This window comes from Lepus europaeus, chromosome 17, assembly GCF_033115175.1.
Source record: "Lepus europaeus isolate LE1 chromosome 17, mLepTim1.pri, whole genome shotgun sequence".
NCBI lineage: Eukaryota > Metazoa > Chordata > Mammalia > Lagomorpha > Leporidae > Lepus > Lepus europaeus.
This window is the reverse complement of record NC_084843.1, coordinates 79,241,266-79,255,531: the sequence shown is the minus strand read 5'-3', so window position 1 is coordinate 79,255,531 and position 14,266 is coordinate 79,241,266. Positions and strand designations below refer to the sequence as shown.

The 14,266-nt window shown below is 60.2% G+C and overlaps 1 pseudogene; it reads right to left on the bottom strand.

Annotated features, from left to right (window-relative positions):
* The window catches only part of LOC133775832 (low-density lipoprotein receptor-like), a 29,642-nt pseudogene extending 16,192 nt beyond the window's left edge, over positions 1-13,450 (bottom strand).
* Between the last annotated feature and the right edge of the window lie 816 nt (positions 13,451-14,266).

The following is a 14,266-nucleotide window of genomic DNA, read 5'->3' as shown; positions in this document are numbered from 1 at the left end:
AGAGCTGCCGCCCAGTGCCAAGCTCTTGGTCACAGGGCCACTGCTCTTGCCTCCCCAGCACTCACCAGGAGATCCAAGGTTGGGGAGGGATGAATGGTCTGTGGCCTCTGAGAGGTGCAGGATGGGCTCCAAAGAGGTTCAGGGTGTGTGGCAGGACATGAGGGTGGGGCTCCTGGAGAGAGGGGGAGGACAGAACCTTCTACAGGCACGGGGTGTCTGGGTGGCCCCACGGGCAGGATCATGGACAAAGTGTCTACCATGAAGGAAGTACTGATCAATAAACCTTAGGAGCATTCTTGTCCAGCATGGGTGGGGAGAGGGTCAGACTGGGCCCCATATGGAGGGGGTGGAGTGGGAGGGGGGTCTTCTACAGTGCAGGAGTGTGGGCGCTGGGCTTCCCCATGTCAGTGTCGTGGGACGTACCAACTGCCACGAGTTGCAGCCTTGACCAGTGCAGTCTAGAGATGCCCTGGCAGGACTTGGGGGCCAGCAACATGGAGGAAATCAGACAGGGGGAGAAAGCTTCTGGCCTGGGGCCCGTGGGATCAGGCTGAATTGTGGTCACTGCAGTGGAGCTGACTTGAAGCAGTGAGCCACACAGCATCATGGGTGGCCATGGAGCAAAAAGGGGGTGACCAGTGCTCTAGATACCAGCAGGGTAGGATGAGGGAGCAGGTTCATTTCCGTGGCCAGAATGGGGTTGCTGAAGACACAGGTGGGAGCAAGGCCTCATATCCAGTCCACCTGGCACTCCACAGCGGGAGACTGAAGCTCACAGAGAGGCAGCTGTCCATTCAAGGTGACGGCCATGAGGAAGGGGCTTTACAGAAGGAGGGGAGGAGTCCTCCCCAGGATCCAGCAACCACGGAGACCTGAGAAACCCATGACCTTCTCCTGCCAATCTGCCCCCTCCCACACTCAAAGGAACAGCTGGGCTGTGGACCACCCCATGGGAGTCTCTGACCCTCAGCCAGGATTTCCTGAAACAAGGGACTTGTGGGTCCCTCAGAGCCACCTCCTACCTCTGGCCCCTGAGCAGAGTCAGCCATGACCAGGGTGGGCAGAATCATCCAGCCATAGCTGCTCCCCAGCCTGGGGATGGGGTTCCAGCAGGGCTGCTGGAGTCCTGCCAGGGTCTGCACACTCCATACCTCCTCCCTGGGTCTCAGGATCATGGCAAGTCTCCTGTCCAGAGAGCGCTGACTCAGGGGCTGAGGAAATCTGGAACCTTCTAGGGAGTCCGGGGCAGATGGCGGAAGTGAGGGCCCGCAAGGTGCACCGAGGCATTCCCCCAGGATGGACAGAGAGGAGGAGCGGCCTTCAGAGGGAAGACACCAGCCAGGGAATCAGGGCTTCTGAGAGCAGGTGGCATCACTGTCCACACCGCCCGGAGGTGCAGGTGCAGGGGACTCTTGGGGCCAAGGATGCACCTGGCCCAGGATCACCAACACAGGGGCCTCCCCAGAGCCAAACCCCTAACAATGGTGATCAGCCACACTCTGGAATGCAGCTTGCAATTGAACCCCAGATACCGGAGCCTCCTGGGACCTCCCAGGCACATGCGTGTGACCGGCTGAGGGGGGTCAGAGGAAGGAGGCTGCTGAAGCGTGGTGAGGCAGAGACTGTGGGATACACTTGCCCCTGAGGAACGAGAGAAGAGATGGGCAGGACACCTGCGCCCCAGCACACCTGTAGGAGCACACTCTCGGCACAGGAACCTTCTCTGGCCTACTTCTGTGAGCTGCACCCCACCAGGTCACCATTGCCCACTCCTGAGTGCTCAGGTCTCGAGCCCTGCCAGTCAGGCCCAGACCTGGGCACCAGGGGCTCCAGGCCTCTGCCTAGGATCATTTCCAAACAAAAAGGTCTTAAAGCTGTATTGGAAGCAATGACTGGAATGCAAACAATGCTGAGCAGTAGAGAAAAGCCTTAGGCAGGGTCACAGTGGTGCTGGGTCTAATTGCCAGTGTCTGTGCAAGGCCCTGGGTGCTGAGGGACCCTGGGGGTCTCCTTCCCTGGGTGGGATCCTTCTCTGCCCAAGGACTCCTGGGCACCCGTTTTCAGGCCTAGCTGGGGTGAGCAGGGCCAGTGCATGGCACCCATAGCAGCCCACCATGCCCCACCCCCAGCAGCTCAGTGCAGACAGCAGGGGTCAGCAGTGCAGAGGTCCTGCTGCTGTCTCCCTAGGGCGTCACTCAAGAGCCTTGGTGCCCTCTCCCAGGTTCAGGGGAAGAGGAACAGGGTTCCGGAATGTGTAGCAAAGAAGGGAGAGACACATGGGGGCAAGCCAGGGATGCAGGAGCCAAGGCCACCCAGATCCAGGCGAGAGAACTAATGTGACTCAGGCCCTCCCACCATGACTATTCCTATTGTGCTGATCTGTCCCAGAGGTCACAGCACTCACGGCTGCTGCTCTCCCTTCCCTGACCCAGTGCCCACTGGGCGCCAGGGTCACAAACTGGAGCCAACACATTTCCATGTAACCATTTAATACAGGATCAGCACCACCTGAGGGTGGCGGGGGAGGGGCAGGGAGGACAGTACAGTGGCTCCCGGCACTGCTGCTGTCTTGCAGTAACGGGGTGTCCTGGCCCCAGGAAGAGCCTGGGGGATGGGGGCTCAACCAAGTGTATAGGATGCCGTGAGGACACACGGAAGGCTGCTGCCCAGCCTGGGCAGGACACGTGGTGGGCTCAGCCTCTCTTCTAGGAGGCACCCATCATCCAGGTGCCCCATGGAGCAGGAGGCAAGGAGGCCTCAGGCCAGGGAGGGCATGCGGGCCTGGTCTCCCAGCCCAGGGCTGGCTCTGGCCAGCTCCAGCCCGTGACTGTCCCCAGAGTGCATGGGGCTGCCATGCCAGTAGGGGGGAGTCTTCAGCCATGGCCCCCAGGCTGGGACAGCCTGCATGGGCCCTGGTTCCGAGAGCTCCGAGGCCTGTGGAGGAGCCCACATCCACAGGCCTTCCCGGCTGCCAGTGTCAGAGGAGTCGTCCTCCCTGTGCCCTGGCCCGCTCAGGTTAGGGAGACTGGCACACTGGCACAGGCCTCCCCTCCCCCACGAGCTCTCTGGAGTCTCGGAAGGGTGGTAACACATGGAGATTCTGCGCCCCCACAGCAAAGCCCAGGCCGAGGGGCTCTGGGCTGCCTTCGCAGCTCTCCTCTCCTCCATGCCTTCCCTCTCGGCGATGCAGAGGCCAAAGCTTTCTGGAGGATGGATCACCACTGCACGGTCAGCGGGACCCTGGTCTGCTCCCGCACTGCCACTGTGTCCTGAATGGCGACCTTGGACTTCGGAGCAGTGGGGGCAGGAACGAGCTTCTGGAGGACGCGTGCCTGCCCCAGAGGCCTGCTACACCGTTCGATGGCCTTGGCTGGAAGAAGAAGAGATGCGGTTTGCTTCTCTACAGCTCCCGTCTGGCCGGTAGGGTGCCTGCCTGACCTCACCCTAGGGTCCCCATCACCCCGAGTGACGCTGAGGACTCTTCCGGGCTGCTGGCCCCAGAGGGGAGGGTGTGTGCAGCCTGGGCCAGGGGAGCCCTGGGACAGCTCCGGCTCCTCCTGCACAGCCCCACAGGGTGGATGTCTCTGACCTCCTCGCCTCACTCTCTCATCTCTGGGGACCGAGGCACCAACTCAGGGCCCCGTCACTACCCCACCTGACCTCCTGGGCCCTATCAGTGCATTGGCTGAGTTACCCGCATCTGAGTCCCTCCTGAATTGTAGGAAGGGAACTGAGCCTACGATGATGGGGGTGAGAGCTGGGGCTGTGGGGCAGACATGGGGTCTGGTTCAGGCCCTCGGGGACAGGAAATGCGGTTTCTAAAGAGGTGGCAGGGGTTCCCTGTGTCCTCTGCCCCTGAGCCACTGTCCCTTTCCCAGTGAGACATGGCTGTCACCACTTCTGTCCCACAAGCTCCCAGGGGAGGCAGTACCTGGAAGCACAGTGGGGCCACCCCAGTGGCTGAACAGCCTGCACCTGGGCCCCCACTGCCAGCCTCTAGAACTGGGACAAACCCATCTCTGCTCTGCATGGGGACCCAGGCGCTCAGGTCCTTGATGGCAGCAGCAGCAGGGGATGAGCACGGGGACCCCTCCCCACCAGAGCCCAGAGGCCAGTGCTGCTCCGGGTCCTGCTGACTTGTGTTGGCCCGAGGCTAGGACTGCAGAGCCCACACTCAGCTGCACTTGGGTTCTGCCTTGAGGGCCCCCAGCACCTGCCTCTGCACCCACCCTGCTCACAGGAGTGGACTCGGCCCCCACAACTGGGCTCAGGGCACCAGGGCCTTCCAGGGGTCCTCAGATGGCTGAAGGGGATCCAGTGCTGGCTGGCTTTGGCCTTCACTGTGCAGGGTCTCCCACAGCCCCACCTCCCTCTAGCCCTGCCCACATGCAGGTGGGAGCCCCGCCCACCCCTGTCCTAGGAGGGTCCTGTGTGCAGACAGCTGTGGTCATCGTGCCAGGAGCCTGTGTGGGGTCAGTAGGGGAGAGGCCCCTGGGCAGGCAAGGCCGCTTCTCATCTTGCTGGAGTGGGGGCCCAGCTGTGCTCCAGGCTCCTGGGGGCACTGAGCCAGGGTACCTGCTCCAGACCTGGGCAGGGTAGCTCAAGGTGGGGCCTCGAATCCACTCCAGACTGGAGGTCAGCTGATTCACACACAGAGCTACACACAGAGCCCTAGGACAGCTCCACAGCCCAGCCCCAGAGACATGGAGGGAGAGCCATCACTCCACCCACACCCCGCAGGAGGGTTCAGGGAAGCTGCCCGAGGCCCTGCCAGGCCATGCTGTCAGAGCTTCTGAAAGCAGAACTGCTGAGCCAGGGGAGGACAAGGAGGATAAGGAAGAGGTGAGGCCTGGGCGGGGCTGCCACTCCCACTACTGACTCCCCCAAGGGAGCATGGGATGGGGCCGTGTGCTGGACTCACCTTCAGGAGGCAGGAGGCACTGGAGCTTCCCCAGCTCACGCATGGAGGCCCGCAGCTGCCTGATGACCACATCCTCGCTCAGTGACCAGGCCTGCTTCAGTGTCACCTGCAGGAACTCCCGGATGTGGTCCTTGGACATCTTCATCAGGTGCTATAGACAGGGGGCTGGCATCAGGCTGGGGGGAGCCCTAGGGATGGCGCAGCCACCATGGCTGCTCCAACCCTTGTTCCTGCTCCAACCACTGACCCTGGCCCTGTCCCCCACTTGCTGGCCCTGAGGCTCAGCCTCAGCTTGGACCACCCTCAGCAGGACAGGGCCTGCCTGGTCTTCACAGCAGGCTCCCTCCTGTGTCTGCTGGGGCTGGGGAAGCTCAGAGTCACAGGCCACCAGGAAAAGAGAGACAGGCACCGGGGCAGGAGCTTCCCTGGGCAAGGGGTCCCCGGGGCACTTACCGCATCCAGGAAGCCCTGGTTGTACCAGTGCGTGGTGTAGTCCTCAAGGTACACTTCCTCCTTCTCCTAAGAAGAAGCAGAGGGGGATCAGGGCCCAGGGCCCAGGCCTGACTCCCTCTAACCTGAGCCCTGTGGCAGTGCCCCTGGGTGCAGGAATCCCAGCAGCAGGTGCATCCCCTCTCCTAGCCATGCAGGTTCCTGAAGGGACACAGGTCCCTCAGTCCACTCTGCCCTGGGGACAGCGTCTTCCTTCAATCTACGCAAACTCTGGGGGACCAAGTGCTGGAAAACAAACCAACACCCAAGCTGCCGCGGACCCCAATAACCAAGGAAAGCCTTGGTGAGGACGTGGCCTCCCCTCGCCCAGGAAGCAGTCAGGACCCCTCTCTGTCCTCCCCTCCATGAGCACAGAGCCCCCGAGAGGAGAAAGGAGATGCTTTACTTACCAGGTGTTTCTCCAGGGAGGGGAGCACGCGATGCATGATAGCTCCCAGGTGGTGCTGGAATTGCTCCAGTTTTGGGGTGTTCGGTTTGTAGAAAAGTGAGTAGTATCGGCCACACCCCCACGTTAGAGCCTCCTCCTAGGAAGGCTGGAGAGCCCAAGGCCGGGGTGGGGTGTTTCTGAGCACTGAGGGTCAGGGGAGGCTCAAACAGGGGCAGGTGGGAACGAACATGGCCAGGGCAGAGCATCTGCTTGGGAGGTGGGTGCAGGCGGGTGATTGTGTGCAGCCCAGGCCAGGCTGCCCCCTATATCCAACTGGGGTGAGTGCTGTCAAACTGGGTGTCTCCTGACCATTCCAAGACTCAGGAGCGAGGGGGGAGTGACCCTACAGGGGATGCTGCCTTCTGCAAGTTCCCTGGGTGTGGCTCTGTGCTTGAGAGTCTGCATAGACCTGTGTGAGGCAGAAGAGCCAGAAACAACCTGAGTCACTGGACAAGGACAGGACCCCTTGTTCTGAAGGTTTCCACACACAGGATGGCCATGGCCAAGCTGCAGGGCCTTTGGATGGTGGTGAAATAAGGGGGGTGGCTCAGTCTAGGAGGCCTCTGCTAGCCCTGGCTTCTATGGAGCCTCCCTTCCCCCTACCCGGGACACTGTCCAGCACAGTCAGGAGCCAGTGAGGGCTGTGCACAGACTTGCATGCACTGGGCCCCACACGCCATCCACCTACCATGCATTGCATGCTTGTTGTTTTCCATGAGCTGGACCAGGGCCCAGAAAGAGTCCTCCTCGGGCATATACAAGAGCAGGAGCGCCACAACATGGCTCAGGCCCTGGCTGTAGCCCACCTCCTGCAAGATCCCAGAATAACTTTAGGAGACCTCCCCTGGCAAGAATGATATCCTGGGATGGCCCACCTCTCAGGGAGACCAGGGTTACCCACTGAAGGGTCTAGGAAGATTGGGGAGGGAGCCCCTGTGCCTGAATCCTGGCATTTGGTGTCAGCAGCCTAAGAATTGGAGCCCATGGAAGTTCTCCAAGTTCCTGGAGGGAATCCTGCAGGGCCTGAGCTTAGGCAGCAGAGGGGGGAGACCTGAGGTATGGGCACCTGTTACCCCCAAGCTGTCAGGATGGGCCAGGTTGCTGTGGGAATCCAGACCCATGCCCATGGAAGCTTCTGGACCCCTGAGCTCTGTGGGTGACCTGGTGGCCCTTTCTCACATGAGGAAGAAGTAAGCCAGGAAGTGCTACCAGGACCAGAACAGGAGGTGTGCCTCTGTCCCGGGTGCAGGCCTGGGCTTCCTGAGTGCCAGGCCCCCTGGGAACCAGGGCACCAGGCAGGGTTGGCCAGTGGCAGGTCAGGGAGATGGGGACTCCAGGCCTTGCTGGGTCACCCATGGAGCCCTGCACCTGCTCCACACATGGGAAAGGTCTGAGTGGGTGGTTGTGGCAGTGGCGCTGTGTGGAGTGGGATTCAGGCCCATGGGTCCAACCACACATCTGGTGGGTGTAATGGCATCAGTGGGGCCCAGACTCCACTTTGATGAGCAAAGTCATGCACCTGATCTGCCCTGCCTTTGCCCCCCACCCCACTGTGTGGAATGCTAGTCCTGGGAGGGGCGTCCCAATGCGGCCAAGCTCCCTGGGGTCTGGAGGCCAGCCCAGGAGAAGGCTGCCTTTCTCTTCCCAGAACTTAGGATTGGGTCCAAGGAGGCCTGGAGCCTGGCCTCTACCCCTCTGTCCTAGAGCTGTGGATGAGAGAGGCCCCCTCAACCCAGGCTAAGATCTCTGTGACCAAGGATGCCCTGCATGGACTGCCGGGATAGCACCTGTGATACGATCCCAGAATACTCACAGGATTATAAACAGAATATGCCATGAGCACTTGGAATAAGGCGCGTTGGCTGCAAGAGAGTGGACAGAGGCAAGGCTGTGTGTCCTGTGCTGCCGAGGCCCTCAGTGTGGCTCTGCCTAACAGAGCCTGACAGCCACACCAGGGCCCGTGACACTCTGCTCATGAGCAGTGATGTCGTCAGGGCACCTGCATGTGGTCCGCCATGTGGGTGAGCGCTGCCTGCAGGGACACACACACCTCCCAGGGTGCAGTCACATGCAGTTTCGTTTCCCCAGGTGGGTGTTCATTGCACAGGTGAGCGTCCCACTGTGGGAGGTGTAGTCCTGTGGGTCTAAGCCATGGAGAGTCAGCCTCCTATGCACGTTCAGCCTGGTAGGGAGCAGCTCCTGTGGCCTATGTGTTTCCCATGAGCCTCTGTGGCCAAACACCCCACCTCCCCCAGCCTGTGGCCACCACTGCCCTGTTGTGTGTCCCAGGGTTCGGCCTCTTGCAGTGGATCACAGCACGTGTAGCCTTTGAGGGACGCTTCCTCTCTTAGCAGGATGCACCTGAGATGCATCTAGGTGAGCTCAGGGCTGAGCTTCATCCTGCTTCTCACTGAATCCCGTTCTAGGATTCAGCTGTGACACGGGTTGCTTATCTGTTTCCCCACTGAGCATCGTGCAGGCTGTGACTGTGAACACAACCCTGAATCTTGCGTGAGGGTTTTCTGTGCACTCTGCTGTTCTAGTGGTTGTGTACATGTGCGTGTATGCTGGGGGTTCGTGTGGAAGGTGTGTGTCTCTCATTGTGAGAAATGGCCCTGGGTGCTGCCGGGGGCCTGGGCCACCGTGCTCTGTTCCTGCAATGAACCAGAGTGGCCCTCGCCTCACGTTCTGCCCAGCACCCGGCGTCCTCGGTGGTCTAAGTTCCCCTATTCTCACAGCTGTGCGCTGCTGCCCCGTTGTGGTTTAGGTGATAAGTGTGTGTTCATTGTTGAGTAGGAGAATTGTGTGTCCCGTCATGCAGGGGCCCTCCTGAGCCTGTGTCCCTGGGGTGCTAGGAGGCTGCCCACTGCTTCCTTCTTACTGAGTTGAGGGCTCCTTGAATGTTCTGGAAACAATACCTTAATTAGGTAGATCACTAATATTGTCTCCCCTTGGGTTTCTTTTCATTTCATTCTCTCCACAGTGTCTTTGGGGAAGTTTATATAATATAAAAAAGTTTATATTATATATAAAAGGCAATTTTGTTTTCTGTGCTAAGTGAACTGTTTTAGGTTTGCACCCAAGTCTTCCCTAGGGACCCCATGTGCCCCAGGACCCTTGCTCCTCCCACCCACAGGTCCTCCCCAGCCCAGAGGCCTCACTTCATTCCGTAACGTTCCCGGAACATCAGGTGGTTTCTGAAAGTCCATGTGATGGTGGAGTCGATGTGATGGAAGTGAGTGGCGCCCAGTTGGCCTGCTCTTTCATCTCCTGCAGGGCAGGGACAAGGAGGAGGGGCCAGCCTCAGGACCAGCAAAGCCCCAATGCCACACAAGGACCTCAAGTCCACATCAGCTCTTCTGGCTGACAGGGAGAGTTCCCTGCAGGGAGCACATTCCTTTCTGGGTCCCACATTGAGGGAGGGTCATGGGCTCCCTACTTGCCTCTGTCCACATCACCCCCATGGCCAGCATCCCTGCTGAGGGGGCCACTGGGACCCCGATGGTCAGCATCAGACAGGGGCTCTGAAAGGTCCCTGTGCACTACCCCTGCCTGCCCTCAGCTCTCAGCACAGACGCGGTCTGACCCCAGCCAGGCTTCAGATCCTCCTCACAGGCATCTCAGGCCCTGCCCTCCAGGAGTCAGCCACAGCCTGACCACTGCTCCATGGCGCCCCCTGCTGGAGGGGCCCATCTCCATCTAGACATTGGAAGCCACCCTTGGCTTGGAGCCGAGCCTGGGCAATGACTGTCTCTAGGCCCAGCTCCCAGGGCCAGCCCCAAACTGCAGACTTGGGGGAGGCAGGGTGGGCCACACAGCTGGGCCCTGCTCCCTGATGGCAGCCGGGGACATGAGAGCCAGCTGCAGCTGACAGCCCTCTGCTCACACCAGCCCTCGCTCCCTCCTTTCCTGGAAGCATTGAGAGCTGTCTGACCATTGGACCAGCCACTCCAGGCAAGGGCAATGCCAGGGGCTGCAAGTCCATGTGAAGGCGGGGCCAGCTGTGGGCAGACCCTGTTAGCACAGAGCCTGTGGGGCTCCCGACCTCACACCATTGTGATCTCATACTGGGAGACCCCCGCCCATCATGGGCCCAGCAATTCCTCTGTTCTGGCCTTAGGCCCGGTGAGCTCAGCAGAGAGCAGGTTAAAGCCTCTGGTACAAAACACACATGTGCAGTCCCAGCTGGGTCTGGGAAGACGTGGAGGAGGCACTGACTAGGATTTAGGGAGAGGGAGGCAGGATGGGGAGGAGGCTCCCGAGGGCTCAGTGAGGGACGGTCCTCCACGGAGACTCAGGCTCCAGACCAGGCCCCAGCAGGCCGGACCCCTTGGGCTGAGTGCAGAGCCGTACCGCATATTTGCCCGGATTCTGGGCCTTCTTCTTGTCCACCTCCAGCATCACGGCCCACACCTTCCCATGCACCTGGGCAGGGATGCCTTTGTGTATTCTGCGCTGAAACTACAGGAGAGAGGAGGCTCTGATGAGTGGTGAACGTGGCCACTCGGGGAGGGAATGCAGGGTGAGACAGCAGGAGTGAGAAGCCAGGGGCTCCGTGTGTATTGGCAGAGGGAGGATCTGCCCAGATGGGGGCTTTATGACGCACAGTGACTGGGGGCCAAGGGCTCAGGGGCACCGGCTCTGCCCTGCACTGACTGCCCCCTACAGGGCTCCTGGAACCACACCTGCCCTGCATCTGGGATTGTCTTCAGCAGTGACTTCAGATTTTCTACCAGGACAGTGTCCTGTGTTTATTGGGACGGGGTGCAGATGACCTGTGTCCCTAGGGGCTGGACAGTTGCCCCTGGGCATCTGAGAGGCAGGCGGTGCCTGGCTCGGGAATGGGCACTGCTCAAACCCCAACTCAGCTCTCAGTGTCCCCGAGGGGCCCTCAGCTCCACGGTACCTTCTCGCTGCCACGGTATTTGCTGTGGTTCTTTATCATCTTGATCCATTTCTGGATGCTGCGCACCTGTTTACACTGGAAAACGGGATAGGATGGCATGAGCCCAGCTTCAGGCTCTGAGAGTGGCTCTCAGATGCAGCTCAGGAGCTCTGTGTGCGCTCAAAGGAAGGAGCCAGAAAAGGCACAGGCCGTGAGCCCCGGGTATTTTGTCTGGGGGAGTGTCAGTGGCCTGGCCTCTGACCCGAGCTGCCCTGTTGTAAAGGCAGAGCCCCTGAGCTCCAGCCAGGTCACTCCCAAGCATGCCAATAAGTCAGGGCGGCCAACAGGCAGATGCCCCTGAGCTGCAGCTCAGTTCTGGGACAGGTGAGTGGGTTAAGATGTCAGCAGGTGCTGTGTAAATACAGCATCGTGGGACCTTATGGCGCTCCCACTAACCACTGCCGAGCCCCATGTGCCCCCTCCACCCAGCTCTGCTTCCAGATGTCTGGCCTATGGCCAAGGACTTGTCCTTACCTTTGCCCCTAGGGTACTGTCCTTGGGCAGCTTCTGCTCACTGGAAAGCAAGGGAGGTGGAGAGGTGAGGACAGGACCACAACCGGCACCTCTACCTCCCTAGTGGGCCAGGGAAGGACCAGCTTCATCCTCTCATCCCAGGGGACTGAGATGGGAAGGGAGGGGCTGGTGACCGTGAGCACAAGGAGCCCAGGACTTTGCAGGGGCCCTTGCTGCCAGTGGGGGGCTCCAGGCCTGTCAGAGGTCCACTGTCCTGGGCGTGTGGCCGCCCCCGCCCCCCGTTTGGGGGGTTGCTGTTCTGAGCAGGGCCAAGCTGCCCAGGGGTTAGCAGCAGTGTCCCCACATCAGCTCTCCCCAAGAAGTCACCCTGGAACTGACCGAGTCTGGGTGACCTGCTTGAGAGATGCTCAGTGCTGTGAGTGTGCACCTGGGGCTGAGGCACCTGGGACCACCACACCCCCACAATGCCCCCTGACAACTCTCCTCCCCTGTGCACTGGCCGCCTTAGGTGCTGGCTCCACACCTACCCCTCCTCTGCCAGCCCGCACCCTGGCCATCTCTCCACCACTCTGCTCCTTCCTTTCTGCAGGTTCTGGCACAACATGGAGCCAGTACCCCCTATCTCCAAGCTAAGGTGGGCTGCTGAGTCACGCCACAGACAGCCCGAGATGGCTCCATCCCTCTAGGTCACCAGAGCCCACCCTCCAGCCATGGGGCCTCTCTCGCTGACATCTGTGGGAATAGCCTCCAAGTCTGCCTCCTGCTCGCAGGCCTCATCCTTCCAGCACAGACCCGGGGGTAGGGCTCTCAGCTGCACCCTCCCCGCGGTCGGTACTATGGGAGCCCGCAGGCAGGTTCAGAGCCACAGAGGCCACACCCCTGGCCATCCCTCAGACTAGGTCTTAGGAAGCCTTGAGCTTGGGCCCTGAGACCCAGGCACCTGTTGGACAACTGCCCAGCTGCTAGGCTGGTGCCCCAACCCTGTGGACACAGCTCTGGAGTGACGATGGCCAGGCTGTGTTGCCTGGGAGCATGGGGACCCTCAAGCCACCCCCTCTACTTAACAGAAACAGAGGCCTCAGAGTTAGAGTGCCCAGTGGTTGCCCCATGTCCAGCTCTGTCTCTGCCTGCAGTCCTGAGTCACAGGGTCACTCGGCTCTGGCCAAATGCTGACCAGTGCCTGCCTGTGACCACAGCTGGGCTCAAGGTGGGGGCCTGGGGACAGGTGTGGCACCTCATGTTGGGGTTTCTGACCCCAGTCCCTGCCCTGGGGTGGGGTGGGGTGCGGAGGACTCACTGCAGGAACTCAAGCCTGTCTGGTATGAGGCAGCTGCCCTCATCGTCCTCTTCTTCAGGCTCTAACAGTGCCGCTCCTCGGCGTCCCTGCAGCCAAGAGGAGACCCGGATGAGAAGTCACTGAGGAAGCTGAGCTGCCGGCCCTGCACTCTGTCCCCAGGGAGGCGGGGTCTGGCTCTCACAGGCACAGTCTTTGAGGCAGGGCCTACCTCCTCCCCCAGCACCCAGGCCCATACCTGCTCATAGTTCATTATGATGGCTGCTCGCTCCTGGGCCCTTCCGGACCTCAGGGCATTCATATCCAATCTATAAAACACACACACACATGTGAGCCAGCACAGGGGAGCCCAGGGGAACTGCTGCCCTGGGGGACAGCCACACAGCCAGGCAAGTGGGCACCTGGTGGTCAGGTCCCAGGAGGATGACTCATCCAGAGCACAGGGACTAGGGACGGATGGGGAAGGACAGCCCCTCCCCTGCTCACCTCACCTGCCCTCAGGTAGGACGCTCCTCCCCCAGCCTGCCATCCACGTGTCTTCCAGGGAGCCCAAGTCTAAGGGTCTCCCTGGCCCACTCCCAGCCCCCGCAACTCTGGGGCTCTCAGAGGCGACCTCTCTGCCCCACCTGATACCAGCTGATCTGACACCTAGTCTTGAACCCGTGTCTGACACAGACTCACACCAAGGCCCACTCGCCATTGGTGCCCAGCAGAGTGGGAGGAATGAGACAACTGTATACACGCTCTGCACACAGGGGCCCACTGAGAGCTCAGCCACATCACTCATGGAACCTGGCATGGAAGACCAGTGCCACCCACCTGGGCGCGACCTTCCCCACGTCACAGGTCATGCAGAGAGCCAGTCCCACTCACCTCCATCTTGAATCCATTGGATTCTGTCAAATGTGCCTCCTGCCTGCGCTACCAACACCTGGTCAGTTGGGCAGTAGATGCACTACTGGCCACTGGTCACCTCCCAGCCCAGAGTGCACATCCTCAGTGACTGTGACATCACTTGGGCTCAAACCTAAAGCATAATTCCTCTACAACTGAAAAAAATGGATCCATGGCCTTCTATTTATACTGAACAGTTTGCTTCCCCAAAGACACTTTGGTGGGAATGAAGTGAAAAGTAACACAAGGGGAGACAGTATTTGCAGAATACATAAAATTAGCAAGTTCAAAAATCTCAATAACAAGAAAGCAAATGAGGGTTCCTTGCCCTGACATGGGCCAAGGCTCAGGAGGGCCCCTGCATGATGGCGCACACAATTCTACTCAACACCTGAACACACACTTAGCACCTAAACCACAACAGGGCACCAGCACACAGCTGTGAGAATAGGGGAACTTAGACCACCGAGGACGCCGGGTGCTGGGCAGAACGTGAGGCGAGGGCCACTCTGGTTCATTGCCAGGAACAGAGCACGGTGGCCCAGGCCCCCGGCAGCACCCAGGGCCATTTCTCACAATGAGAGACACACACCTTCCACACGAACCCCCAGCATACACGCTCATGTACACAAGCACTAGAACAGCTGAGTGCACAGAAAACCCTCACGCAAGATTCAGGGTTGTGTTCACAGTCACTGGACGCGGGAGTAGCCTGCACGATGCTCAGTGGGGAAACAGATAAGCAACCCGTGTCACAGCTGAATCCTAGAACGGGATTCAGTGAGAGGCAGGACGAGGCTC